We start from the raw sequence: 15636 nt of genomic DNA, 5'->3' as shown, positions 1-15636 counted from the left end.
AGAAGAAAAAAAAATGAGCACCACTGATCCACATATGAAAAAAAATGTCCACAAGTCTATGCAGTGTCACACAACCATGGACCCTCTACCTCTGCAAAGAAGTGTGGGCAGAAAGAGATAATTTCTCTCTTCTTTGGGGCCACTCATTTTATTACTTTTCAAAGGATATTCAGCCTGCAGTACCGCTCACCTTGGTGTCCCTCTGTGTTCAGTCAAATTTCAATAGAAAACATTTCATTCCAGTTTGAGATATGTCCTAGGAACTAGAACAAATGCATCCCGCGGATATTAAGGGAAAATTTTGTTGCCTCCTTTCCATTTTCCATTTTCAATCCTTGGTCAGTTCATGATGGTTTGAATTCTCATGCATCTATCCTAGACCTTCTCCACTAACTTCAATGAAGTTTGCCAAAGTTGGTTAAGCAAAAGCTAGAAAGAAAATTGGGATATCAGCTTCAAAGCAGAGAAGAATAAAGGAGGAAATGCTTGCAGTTGGAATGATAGCATGGCTCATTATAACGGCTGGTGTCATAAAGAGATGCCCCCTACTGGGCATTACTAAAAAGTGTGACCTCTTAATGTGATGTGTCTCATGACATAATGAGATGGAATGTGCAGGTGAGCTTAGAAGCTGAACAAGAGTAAGTTTCCTTTATTATGAAAAGAAGTTCAGAAAGTGCTTTCAATTAGTTTAGCAAGTGGCATAAGTGCTTTTGCCTGTTGGAAACTTAAGAATCAACTTCTAATTCTTTGCAGTGTTGGGGAAAAATGACTGGGTATATCTACACTCCACATTGTTTGGGCAGTGTGGAACCCCCAGATGGATTAATCCAACCTTTTGTCATAAGCCTACTATGATTTTCATATTTCCAGATAGCCCGATGATGTCCATTTCATAGACTATGATACGCAGTTGGCTGAAGAACCTTTAGATCTTGTATTTCCAAATGTCAATGTTGGACAGATACTGAAAATACAATATGAACTTACCCCAGATTGAAACAAGTGGGAAAAAAATGGGCTGGATTGCCTTTTTTCTAAGACCCCTAGCTTCTCTAAGGACCAAAGCCCCAGATTCTTGTCATTAGCATATTAACATTCTTCCTGTGAAGTGTGATGGTGTGTCATGGAGCACAATGCCATCTATATATTGAAGCTGAGAATTGTTGCCTTTAGTGGCCATGTGTGGGTAACAGCACATTCATGAGGAACTGTATAGCAGTGGTTTTGTAAAATATTTCTCCCGCAAAGTACAGGGTATTCCAAAAGTCTAAAGGCAGTTTTAAGCTATTGCTATTATTTGTTATTTTTGTTATCAATTCATTTACAATGATACTAGTTAACATTTTTATAGCACCTACAATGTATCCAGTGCTTTTGACATCCTTGTAAGTGCTATTATAATCCTCACTTTACAGATGAGGAAACTGAGGCAAACAGAGGGTGTTAAAGCTTAACACTTTTTGTTGGTTAGTTGTTTCAGTTATGTCTGACTCTTTTTGACCCCATCTGGGGTTTTCTTGGCAAAGATACTGGAGTAGTTTGCCATTTCCTTCTCCAGCTCATTTTACAGGTGAGGAAACTGAGGCAAACAAGGGTAAATGACTTTCCCAGTGTCATATAGCTAGTAAGTGTCTAAGCCCAGATTTGAACTTGTGTATATGAGTTTTCTTGACTCTAGGCCCAGGATTCTATCTGTTGTGCCACCTGGTTGCCCTTTAATAGTTTAACAGCTATTTAATTATCACAACTAATGATAACTTTCCTTCTGATGTCTAGTGGAGATAATGGGAGTTAGGGTGTGCCTGTGGGGGGGGGCATGTTGTGTATGCTGTGCATGTGTTGTGTGTGTACTGTATGTGTTATGTAATTATTTAAAAGATATTTAACCTAAGCCACTAATGCTTGAAATATTCTAAGACTTTTCGGGTGTCTCTAAGGAGACTGTAAACAAAAGAGGCGCTGGTTACGTGTAAGAACAAAGGACACCTGATGGATAGACCACACATTCATTCACAGCCACTTGACTTCAGAATAATTGGAGGAACATTTCCATCTGTTGGTGGATGTTCCATGGTGATCTTATAGGAAAACATAAATGAGAATCACAAGGATGGACAGGGAGGGATGAGCTGTAATTTCCATCATTGGAGAAAAGACCCCACTATCTTAGATGACAGATCTATATGAATACTGGAGCATAAAGCAGGGGTAAACATACCTCTGTAAATTAACGTACAGAATCAGCACTTCTAAGGCCATTATTGTTTATGAAAAATCATCGCCATCTTTGGAGTTCTGGCCATGGTGAAACTAGAAATCAGAGGGAAGTGATGCCTCAGATACTTATTGCTGTATTCTGCACCTACTGCATTTTGTGTTTTGATTAAATTACAGTTATAGATTTGAGATAATGGCCAATCTTTGTTGAAAATATACATATTCCTGGGAGGTAACATTAGGGTAGTTATCAATAATTCTACAATTTAAAAAAATGGCTCCAAAATATTTATTAAGCCTATTATGTGCTAGGCACTGGTAAATACAAAAGCAAACAAACAAACAAAAAAAAACTCAGTTCCTTTAATGAGGCAGGAATGTTAATTACATATCAAACTGAAGGAATATGATATTTACATGGCAAATTAAGTACAGAGTATCTAGAAAATAATATAAAGTAATTTAAAAAGGGGAAAGAACATGAATAACTATGAGGGTAGATCAGACAATATCTGGTAAAAATGATGGCACCTCAACTGTCTTCCAAGAGACAGAGGTTAAGATGGAGTGCATCTGTGCATCTGGTGGAAATGGAAAATCTGTACATCTCTTCAAAAGAAAAGATGCAAGAGATAACAGCCTACAATGAATAGAATTAGACCTGAGAAATGAATCAATGATCATGCCACCTTTTGATTAATTAATTTTGTAAAATGTCTTGATACATGGATCCTTAAATGTTGTCAATTGCTGCATTACTACTTTCAGACCCAATTCTCTCCTAGGCTATGGAAACTCCTCTGGCCCTAAGCAATGGATGAAATAAATAGCATTGTCCCAAGAGTTTTCAAGTTCTTCACTAGATTTGCCCTTTTTACTGATCTTCTTAAGTGCTGAGTTTCTAGCTCATGATTTTCTGTATGCTCTGTGCTGAATCTGATCTGTGCCCCCTGTCTATTAGTTCAAACTTTTACTGTGTGACTGTCATATTCATGCCTGGGTCAACAATCGAGATCCTGAACTCTTCTTCAAACTCATGAAATTTTCCCTTTGATTGATCTAAGTGGCATTGAATCAGTCTCTAGATACTTAAGTTTCCACTTTCTCATGCTCCTATGTTTAGATCCCTGACCACCACCAAATCTGGCACATCTACTTACATACCTGGTCCTGGCAGTGCCTACAATTATCCAGGTACCACTAATTATAATTTTCCTTCTGATAGCTGATGGAGGGAATGGATCCCAGGGTGTGCGCATATGCATCTATGTTCTCTGTGTGTCGTATATATGTTTTGTGTGCATATGTTTAGAAAATTTGGGATTATAGGGGCCTCTGTAAGATCATTTAGAGGAGGTTAAGCCAAGGTGGGGATCATCCAGAAGGGACAGGTATTACCACCTGTATAGAAGACAAACAGAGCCACAAGAAGGAATGGGAAAATAATTTAGATAAACTCATTACCCCAACTTCCCAGTTTTCCCGAGGTCTAACTACGAATCTAAAAGACTGATTAGCAACACCTTGCGCCCTAAGTCATGTAGAGAAGAATCACAAACTTAGATAAGGAACTAAGTCGATATTCTGCACATCAGCCTGTGGTGGGACAGGCAGGTTTCTAAATAATGATGTCATCAATGATCCTTTTAGTCTTTTTCTGCTACTGTAGTAAAGAGTAGAGTGTTGGGATAGAAAGATGCCCTGCATTAGAGCCCGAAAATCTCAATTTGAGTCCTGGCTTTAATGTTTTAAGCCTTGTGTGACCCTCAACATTCTTGAGTATCAGCTTTTTTATCTCTAAAGAGGAAATGATTGTCTTTTTAGAGCTTACTTTCTGTTCCCCAAATCCAGTATTTCATCCCTAACCTTCCAGCCCTTGGACAGACTGTTTCTCATGTCTGTAACAGTCTTCCTTCTCACCCAGTCTGTTTCTCAGAATGCTTCATTTCCTTCAAGGTTGAGTTCTGGTGGTAACTCTCTCTCTCTCTGTCGTCTCTCTGTCTCTCTCTCTCTCAACATTTGCTGATTCCCCAGTGCTCTCTTCCTACTCATATTTACTTACACAATTACATGCTGTACTTTCAAGATACTCGAAAGCAGGTGGGGGTGGAGGGCTAACTTTTGCCTGCATGTTCCCACTGCCTAGCAAAGTGATCACACATCAGTCCACTTGCTGAGTGGTCGTAAGATATTTCTGTATGTGTCTTATTTTGCTGACTTGACTGTAAGCTTCATGAGCAACAAGAGACACACATTTTATTCATTCCTTTAAACACTAGCAGCTTTCCACAGAGCAGGTGTTTAATAAAGTTTGAATGAATCAATTAACTCGGGAAAGATTGAATGAGAAAGAATACATGAAAATACTTTGCAGATTATGAGTCTTTGTCATTTTCTTTGTGAAGCTGCAGTGGTCACTTGTTATGTAGCACTACATTTTGTTCTGCAACAGAGTTAAAGTCAAAATACCGATTTCCTTGATCAAGAACCCAATTGTCTCTGGACTTGAGAATTTATAGCTTCCTGGTGTAACAGATAGAGCATGAGGACTAGAAGCAGGAGATCTGAGTTTGAGTTCTGTTTTAGGCATTTACTAGATGTGTGATCAAAGAAAAGTCATTTCACTCCGACAGCCTCAGTTTTCTCATCTGTGTTAGTTAAGATGACCTCCCAGGTCTAAAATGAATGACACACATTTCATACAGAAAATACGAATTGAACTTTTGCCACACATGGGCTACTCCAAGTGGCATGACTTCTCCTGGGAACATGATTGGTTCAGGTAGTGTGATCCCCATAGGGTAATTCTCAGTTGAGTCCTATGCCCACAATACCAGCACTAAAACTCATATATAATCCTGTAAATTTTACAAAGATCTTTTATATTCTTGACCTTTTAACTGAAAGTAACTATATATATGCATATGTATGTGTGGGTATTTATTTTATATTGTAATATATTATACACAGTACACATATTCAGGTATTCTAGTCTTCTTACTGTCAAAGTATGTTTTATTGGTTTTAGAAGCACTTCAGCATATACTTCCTAGTTTTGAAGAGAGAATACACAAGTTCTGACTCCCTTTTTGAAGGGAGTGGGAGTGGGAGAGTTGCCAAATGCTTGAGAGCCTTTAGGTTTCTCCAGCTAAAGGTTAGGCCTCTGTGAAAGGTAACGTGTACTTTCAGGAAACCAAAGGTCCATTTAGGAAGCTATGGCCTCCCAAAGTAAACTGGTCCTCCCAGGACTAAAGCATATGGATAACAACTAAAAAAAAATCTGGATTCCATGGCTTCATTACTTAAATAAGGTCAGTAAGTTAATTATTTATGTCTAAGAGGAGATCATGCCAATATCCAGTATGGCTTTAGCCAGTCTTATAGTGAAAAGAGTTTTGAGGATCAATGATTAGGATGCTATCTGCCTCTTGACAGGTGATACATTCAAGATGTAGAATAAGACAGAGTTTTGGACATAGTCAATTTGGCAATTTGTTTTGCTTGAACAACCATGTTTGCTTCAGGTTGTTTTGTTTTGTTTTTAATTCAAGAGGAGGAAGTTGGATAGAAAAAAAAAATAAATGCTTGCCAAGTTTTTTTTTTTTAATGTACATCTTGCCTTAAGGAAAGAAAAAAAATGGATTTTTGGATTAGAGGGACTGTGTTTAAATCCCATGTGTCCTACTTACTGTCTGTGTGACCTCAGTTTAGTCACTTGACTTCTCTGAATCTCAGTTTCCTTATCTAGAAAACTTAGGGAATTGGAATAAATTCTCTCTAAGGTCTCTTCCAGCCTTAAATCCAACGACCAATTCAATTAAAACAAGATTACTTGTTTTCATGTATGAACCCTCTTTACATTTATATTTGAGTGGAGGAAACTCAAAAATTAAATTGTCTTTACAGGCACCACCTCATGAAAAAGTTTGAGATTACCTTTGACTCTTTCCTCACTTTGATTGATATATTCATTGAGTCATGAAGACTGATGATTCTTCCTTTGTCATGTTTCTTGCTTGTTTTACTTCCAGTCCCAAACTGGTTCTCATATCTATAATTATTTTTATTAAATTGCTTCTAGATTCATAATATACTTAGACCTCTTGATGTCATGATGGCCTCACCCTAACCCACCCTCACCCCAGCCTCACGAATGATCATCCATTGCAAAGCCAAAACAAATATCAAATCAGAATCCTCTGCTGCCCAATGACCTCATCTTACATATTCAACGTTAAACTTTTCTATTCTCTCAGTGCTGCCCTTATGCCTCCACAAGGTTGTTTCTGATTCATAGCAGAATCATTTTTGTCCATATATATTTGGTCATAAATGATTAAATACAGCCTATTATCTCCCCTTATCTTCTACATTTATCAAAGACTGACTGGTCCTTTACCCAGCTAGATCTCAACAAACCTTCCCGGCCCAGATCAAGAGTCCTTTACTAGCAAGATTATTTTCAGATCACTATGAGCTTTTTCTAAAATCTGATGTATGACTTTAACTTAGTTGCCTCATAAATGTTCTTCACTCACGTATGTCAATCAGTCAAGAGCAGTTTTATAAAAACAAACAAACAAACAAAACTATTATGTGCTGATCATGTTGCTAGATTCTGGGAAAAACAAAGAAAAAAAGAAACATTCCTTGCCATCCTGGAAATTACAATTTGTTAAAGAAAGCACCGGGTAGGTACAGAAGTAAATGCAAAGCAATGAATTTCAATTGATTCGGGGTGGAGGTGGTAAACACTATTAGCTCAGAGGATGAGGAAAAGCCTTAGGAAGAAGATGGGATTTAAGCTGTTTTGCAAAAAGCCAATGGACTCTAAGATGTGGAGGGGGCCAGTATTTCAGTTAAAGTGAGACACTCACTATAGAGGTAATGAGATGGAGTGCCATGTGTGAGAAACAGTATGCAGAACAGATTAGGCTAACTACAGAGTGCATGAAGGGGAGGCAGCTAGGTGGTGTTGTAGATGGGTGATGGACTGGAGTCAAGAGGATCTGACTTCCAACCTGCCCTCAAACACTTAACTAGCTGTGTGACTCTAATTAAATTAGTTGACTTCTGTTTACCTGAGCTTCCTCATCTATAAAAGGAGGATAATAATAGCACCTGCCTCTCTGCATTGTTGTGAGGCTCGATTGAGATAATATTTGTAAGTGCTTAACACAGTGCTTGGCACATAGGTACTAGATAAATGCAAGCTCATCTTATTCTCCTTATTCCTATTATTTATTAATGTGTAACAAGGAAGGAAAGGCATGTCAGAGTCAAATTGTGAAGGAAAGAAGGTGGAATACCTACACTCACTTCCCTACCATGCACATACACACACATACAAAGTTGGATAGAGTAATGTATCTAGATAAATATATATATTTTTTAATTTTTTTTATTATTTTTTAAAATTTTTATTAATTTATTTTGATTTATCAACAATCATTTCCATATGCTTTTGAGTTGAAAATTTTTCTCCCCCTTCCTCCCCCCACCCTCTTCAAGACAGCACACCATCTGATATAGGCTTTACATTTACATACCCACTAATCATATTTTCATATTAGTGAATTTGTAGGTAAAAATTACAACCAATAGGAGGAACCATCAGAAAGATGAAACAAAACTCAACAGAAGGTAAAAATAAGTGATAGCAATTCGACTTCCATAGTTCTTTCTTTGGATGTGGACAGCATTATCCATCCCGAGGCCTCTGGAAATGTCTTAGATCCTCATAATGCTGAGAAACATTCAGTTTAACAATCTTAGTTGTTGCATAACGTGGCTGTTATTGTGTACAAAGTCCTCTTGGTTCTGCTCACTTCACCTCTGCTTCCAGGAGCCAAGATGGTGGAGTATAAAGGTAGTCGCTCTCACTCTCCCCAATCAACCTCTGAAAACCCAGAAAATATCACCCCAGAAAAAAAACCCTGGAGCACCTGAACTAGAAGAAAGACGGGGAGCAGCAGTGCAGCAGCCCAGCAAACGGGTCTGCCAGTGCCTCAGCAAAAATAATGGAGGCAGAACTACAAGGGGCCCCAGGCAGATAAGCACCCTGTGGAAGTGAAGAAAACAACCGAAAGGCTTCCTAAAGCCCCGGCCTTGCTGATTCCAACCCAACACCAGGTGAGTTGTCAGGCGCCCTGCAGCCTCCAATGGTGAAGAAATCCTGAAGCCCAGGTGGTAGAGCAGGCAAACACCAACACCTGGACCTCTGAGTGCCTCAGTGAGGGCGGGGGTGGAAACCAGCTCAGAAAACCACCAGGAGCCTCAGCACTCCATCGCAAAAGAATCTCCCAGTGCATTAGCAGAAATGAAGGAGACAACACTGCAGGGGGCCCCAGGCAGACAAATACCCTGCAGCATCCATCTAAAAGGAGCTGAAGAAAGCTAAAGGAAAGGAAAAGCAGGCAACCTAGAATTGCCTGAAAATTCCAGCCTTGCTGATTCCAGCCCAACACGAGGTAAGCTGCTAGAAACCTACAGCCTCCAATTGCCAACATAAGAGGCCCCAGCACGCAAAGCCAGTGACCAAGACCTAGGCTCCCAACACAAGAAGCTTGGGTCAGTACCCTCTGTTCCCCAGCAGGAGAGCTCAATCTCTTTAAAGGCCAGGGAATAAAAAAAAAAACACCATGAGTAAAAAGAAACATACCATAGATTCATATTATGAGAAGAGTGAAGATCAAGACAGAAATTCTGAAGAGGACAACATTGTCAACAAACCCACATCTGCAACAACAAAAGGGAATATGAACTGGTCTGAAGCCCAAAAAGCCTTCTTAGAAGAGCTCAAGAAGGATTTTAATAGTCAAATGAGAGAGGTAGAAGAGTCCTTCAAAAATACAATTGGCCAATTGGAAAAAAAATACACTGAAGAAAACAAGTCCCTAAAAAACACAATTGGCCAATTGAAGAAGGAAGGACAAAAACTAACAGAAGAGTACACTGAAGAAAACAAGTCCCTAAAAAACACAATTGGCCAGTTGAAGAAGGAAGTACAAAAGCTAACAGAAGAGTATACTGAAGGAAACAAGTCCCTAAAAAACACAATTGGCCAGTTGAAGAAGGAAGTACAAAAACTAACAGAAGAAAACAATCTGTTAAAAACTAGAATTGGACAAATGGAAACTAATGTCTCTATGAGAGAGCAAGAATCAGTCAAACAGAAACAAAAAAATGAAAAAATAGATGAAAATGTAAAATACCTCATCAGTAAAACAACCGACCTGGAAAATTGACTCAGGAGAGACAATTTAAAAATTATTGGACTACCTGAAAATCATGATGAAAAAAAGAGCCTGGACAGTATCTTTCAGGAAATCATAAAGGAAAACTGCCAGAAGTCCTAGAACCAGAAGGGAAAATAACCATAGAAAGAATCCACCGATCACCACCTGAAAGAGATCCCAAATTGACAATGCCAAGGAATATAATAGCAAAATTCCAAAATTACCAGATGAAAGAGAAGGTGCTGCAAGCAGCCAGAAAGAAAGAATTTAAATATCATGGAACCACAGTCAGGATTACACAGGACCTTGCAGCTTCTACATTAAAAGACCACACAGCTGCCGCTCACATCTGTTCCTCCTCCTTTCTTGTTACAAAGGCCTGTGACCACTACTCGCCCTGGTCCATCAGCCTTAGGCATAGTTCTCCTCAGTACATTCTATGGCTTGTGCCAAGCTCTGGGGTGTGAGCGAGAGAGTTGCCAGTTGGCACCTATTCCTGCTCCTTGCACAGTGACAGGCCTGTTGGTGCTGGATCTGAGACGTCTTTTTTGCCTTAATGAAGAATCACTGATGCCAGTTCAGGTCCCATTCCAGAAGGCTTTACTCTGTTCCTGGAGAGAGTCCATTGCCACTGTTCACAGATTTCTGAATGTCTCTCCATTCCAACCTGAGCTGGATAAATGACTCACTGTGATTTTTTTTTCTGTTGGATTTTCTGATTAAGACACGATATTATGCTCTTTCTAGCTCTTTGTTGGAATGTGTGTTGGGGAATGCTGGCAGGTATTGCTTCCACCTATTCTGCCATCTGGAATGATATCATTTGTTTCACCTTTGTCTTTGTATCCTTAGTGCCTAACACAGTGCCTCATGGTGGAGAGGCAAGTCACCTATACGAATGAAACCCCAGACCTTGTTAAAAATAGTAATTAACTTGCTAATCTGGTGTACTCTTCATGTAATAAGTTTATCAACAGTATATCTTAAATCTGTTTTCCTTCTCCATTCTCAGATCAAACTCCCAAACTCCTCAGATTCCTCTCCCCTCTGATTGGAGCGTTGGAGGGTAGAGCATTAAACTCTTCTCAAAGCCTTCCTTTGTAGGGGGCTCTGAACTTTCAGACCTTCCAGGTAACAGCTTTCTATCAGCAGCTCTACCTGATCAGCTGCAGTGCCTCCCCTAAAAACCATGCCTGTCAGCTTCCTTTGGTAAATTGCCTTCCCTCATTAGGTTCTAAGCTCCTTGAGGGCAGGCACTATCTTTCTTTTTTCTTATTTGTATCTCCAGGGTTTAGCACAGTGCCTGGACCAGAGTAGCTGCTTAGTTAATATAAATTGGATGGAACTGAATCGACCTTAGAGTTTTTCCATTTACTAATTAGGTGATCTTGAGGAAGTCAGTCACCTCCCTGAGAAACATTTCAAACTTAATTTGTTCCAAACAGAACTCAGCTCTTCTGAACAAAAAAAAAAAATTAAACTGAAACAAATACCCCTCTTTTGAATTTTTCTTTGTCAAAGATATAATAATACTTCAGTCATCAAGGTTTTCAACCTCAATGCCATTCTAAACTTCTGACATTCATCACATTTAATTAATTAACACATAATAACTGAGACTGAGGCAAGGACCAGAAAGGCTTCTTGCAGAAAGTAGGATATGGGCTGAGTGTTGAAGAAAGTCAGGAAATCCAAGAGGTGGCGGTGAGGTGGGAAAGCATTCTAGTTATTAGGGACAGCCGGTGAAAAGTCACAGAATCAGGAAATAGTGTCATGTGTGAGCAAGAGCATGAGCACAAGAGTGGCTAGAGCTTGGAGTATGTAGAGAAGAGGTAAGAGTAAGAATTTTGGAAAAGTAGGAAGAGGTCAGGTTGTGAAGAACTTTAAAACCAGAAGATTTTATTCTTGATCAAGGAGGTAATATGGAACCATCAGAACTTATTGATCGGGGTGAGGATGGGGAATGACATAAGGGAGATCACACTGGCAACTGAGTGGAGGATGGGTTGGGGTGAGGAGATAGTTGAGGCAGAGAGACTGATCATCAGGCTACTGCAATAGCCCAGGCCTGAGGTGCAGAGGATCTGTACCACTGTGGCAGCTATGTGAATGGAGACAAAGGAACACACAGAAAAGATGTTGTAAAGGTAAAAATGATAAGGCTGGTGGAGGATTGGATACATACTCTGAGTACCAGTGAAGAGTTGATGTTGACACCAAGGTTCTGAGTCTGAGTGACATCCTCAAAGAGAAGATTTGGGGAAAAGATAATGTATTCTGTTTTGGACCATAGGGTCATAGATTTAGAATAGGAAAGGACCTTTAAGGTCTTTTAGTTAAACTCCCATAAGGCCTAGAGAGGTGAAATGACTTGTCCCAAGTCATTGTCATAATTACAAATTTAGATCTCAGGGACTGTCTAGTCCAGGCATGTCACAGATTCATAAATTTAGAGGTGGAATGTACCTTACTGGTCATTTATTCTTACCCCACCTCATCCACCAATTTACAGATGAAGAAACTAAGGACCAGAGCAGAGAACTGATTTGTGTACTCATATGTGTCGGAAGAGGCAGATCTTGGAAAACAATGAGATTCAAGCATTGCCACTATAATAAATGCTCTCATAGCAAAATTCATAGGGATGCTCTTCTTTCATGACAGGCTGATATGACTTTGATGCACTTAATGTAAGGGTGACTTCAGGGGTCCATGTGACTTATAATACATTCTCCTTGTCATGCTAGCATGTCCCAAATATCCAACATCCCAAAAAGAGACTAGCCAAAAGGTCATTATCAGCCTTTTAATGCACTGGCAGAAGAGGCCACAGTGGCCTTTAAATTTGAAAGTATATTTTAAAAGTGAGTCCCATAATGAGGACAGCAGGTAGCAAGGGCCTATCCATTACCATAGTATTTCCTACAAACTGCAGTTGGAAGAGGATTAAAATTCTGGGGATGGGATATTTATTCCTAGTCATTATTCAGCAGCTGACATCCTGCGACCTCATAAAAATGCTAACCCCCATTTTCTCATTCGAATGTAACCTTAGAAAAAATTAAACTGGCCCCAATCATAATTTATATAGTCACACAATACCCTACTTATGCTTTAACACCATTTCATCAAAAACACCCCTCATATTTGTTACCAAATGACATTCTGAAAACTCACAACAAATCCACATCAAGGGCTTTTTTTCTTATTCCGTACATTATAGTCATTCAATATATCTGATTCTCCCCAAAATGTATGGCCGAGATGAGTGATATCAGAAAACAAAGTATAATGTACTCATTTTCACTGAGGAATGTGTTCATACATATGTATACATGTATGTGCATATGAGTATGTAGACATAAATACACATGCATGTATACATACATGCAAATCATTCATGTATATTTTATATACATATATGTTTGTATATATTGCTTTGATTTATGTGTGTATGCATGCAAATCTATGTATGTATATATGTATATATATATAATACACACACACATACACACACACACATATATATGTATATGTATATATATATATATATATATATATATATGCACATATATGTGTATATTAGGTTAATATAATTCTTTAGAAGCCATTTCTTTATAACCTAACTCACTTGCTTTTTGCACCATTATAATTAGGACATGTTTAACTTTTGAATTGAAATCAACATTGCTATACTTTCCAAACATTGGTCCTGGTTCTGCCAAACAACAGATTTAACCCTTCTCCCACATGACAATTCTGTTGGATAGTGGAAAGTAGACCAGGACTCACATAGGGTGATGGATTTGGAATTAAGAAGACATGAGAAGATCTTAAAACTATATAATTATTATTATTAATAATAAAAATAAGAAAATAACAATATTATTATTACTTTGCCAACCATAAAGTACTATAAAATGTCCAGTTGTCATCATCATCGTCATCATCTTCATCAACATTGTCATTGTTTTTATTACTACTATATGGCTATGACTATGTAATTATTATGATGGGACTTAGGGCTGAAAAGGACCTAGAGATCAATGATATCATTTGCTTTATTTTATATTATATACGACGAAACAAGCTTAGAGATAGACTCATTCCATTTGGGGCTTCACCTCTTGATCCTTACTTTTTTTTTTTAATCTGTAAAATGCTGAAGTTAGAAAGGACTAAGGTCCTTTCTGATTGTAATATTCTATTTCCTTGACCAGATTCTATGATTCAAGAGGCAATGTGGAAGAATGAAAGGATAGTGACTCGAAAGTCTCACATCAAATCTCTTTTCAGGCCCTTGGTGCCTTAGCCAGAGAGGTTAGACCCTCCCCTCTATCAGCCTCATTTTCCTCATTTTTGGAATGAAAGTTAGCACTCTGGCCTCTAACATCTCTTTCAGCAGCTAAGTGAAAGTTTATCTCTTTGCCTCATGGTTAGCAAACTCTAACCAATTACAGAATGTTTGTGCATGCCCTGAATGTGGGGTTGGGGTTCTAGTCACTACATACTCTACATACTATCATGCCTTCCCAGAGGCCTGCTCCAACAAAGTGTCTTCTACATGGGTGGTAGCAGACAGAGTTTGCAGTATATGCTTTGAGGACAGAGTGCCACTGAGCAGGCTTCTGCCATTAGAATATTATATTCTTTGTAAGTAAAACACTGATGGTTGGGCCTTGGAGCCAGATTGTTAGGTTTTAGGGGAGCTCCTTGTACACATGACCCCAGCAGCAGAGAAGAGCAGAGGACAATATTACTGATGTGTTCGACAGAGTGGGTCATCATTGGAATTCCTAGCAAGCTACTTAGGAGTAGCATTTTCAGAGAAGAAGCAAGTCTCATGGGGAGGTACTTGCCAATAGGGAGTGAGATTTCTTGCTAGTGGTAAAAGTACAGAATCTGGTAACCCCTTCACCCTCTAATCTTATTTTGTACAATACTACTTACTCTCACATACTCAACACTCCACCCAAATCAGACTCTTCTCACTTTGGGGCTCGTCTAACAGTGGATCATGCAGTTACATATCAGAGGGCCAGTGATAGCACTCCGTTTTACTGTCTTGGTCACAGTCATCCATTTCCACTCTGCCAACAATGCCTCAGAATTTTGCATCTGATTCTCCTGGCACAGAGACAGCATCTTTTCAAAGGGCTTGACAAAGCTTTCATTTATGGCACCCAAAGGGTAGCATCTACAGGCATGCATGTGGGGAAATCAGGATGTCTGCAAACATGACAGGGCATGACAACCATAACAAGCCAATGTCTGAGACTCCGGCATTATCAGCAATAGAGGGCATAGCTTCAGTATCTCCAAATCTCTTATGATCATTGTCTGCATCACCATGGTTTCCTTTTCTTGTCCACTTCCTTTAACCAATCCTTGCATGTCATGGCCCTCATTCTCCTCTACTGGGCACTCTTCAGTTTATCAATGTCCTTCCAAACCATTGATGCTCCAAACTGAACAAAGTACTCTAGGCGAAGGCTGATAAGGACAGAGTAGAGTGGGATTATCACCTCACTATTCTCTGAGGTCATGTTCTTTTCTTCAAGCCGTCTAAGACCTCAGTGGCTTTTTTTTAATCTGTTACATCATATTACTGATGCAACTGATACACACTACTGATACAACAAGCTTGTTGTTTACTAAAGCCACCATACACACACACACACACACACACACACACATATATATGGTGGCTTTAGTAAACATATATATATTAAATATATATGTATTTTTTTTCAGAATTATTGTCACACCATGCCTCCTTCATCTCATGTTTGTGAAATTTTTTTTTCTTGCACTGAGGTGTGACTTCACATTATTTCCTATTGGATTGTATCACATTGAATGTATCTCAATGCTAGATTTTTTTGGAGCCTTACTCATCCAATATGCCAGCTATCCTTTGGAGTTTTGCATCTTCTGCAGATTTGATGAACATACCATTGATACATTTATCCAAGTCACTGATTAAATTCTTCAAGCCATCACCTTGCCTTGGCCTTGCCTTGCCTATGTGGCCTTCAGCAAATCCCTGGATGCCTCTGGGTCTTAGAGACGGTATTGGTCTAACAGCTAGACCAAGATGCAAGGCTCTAACCCTACATGATGCATAATTTTTTTTTCTAATAGTCTATGATTCTATGCTTCTTAGAATAGATAAAAT

Source organism: Phascolarctos cinereus, unplaced genomic scaffold (genome assembly GCF_003287225.1).
Source record: "Phascolarctos cinereus isolate Bilbo 61053 unplaced genomic scaffold, phaCin_HiC Scaffold_7;HRSCAF=346, whole genome shotgun sequence".
NCBI lineage: Eukaryota > Metazoa > Chordata > Mammalia > Diprotodontia > Phascolarctidae > Phascolarctos > Phascolarctos cinereus.
This window is presented reverse-complemented; position numbering follows the sequence as displayed.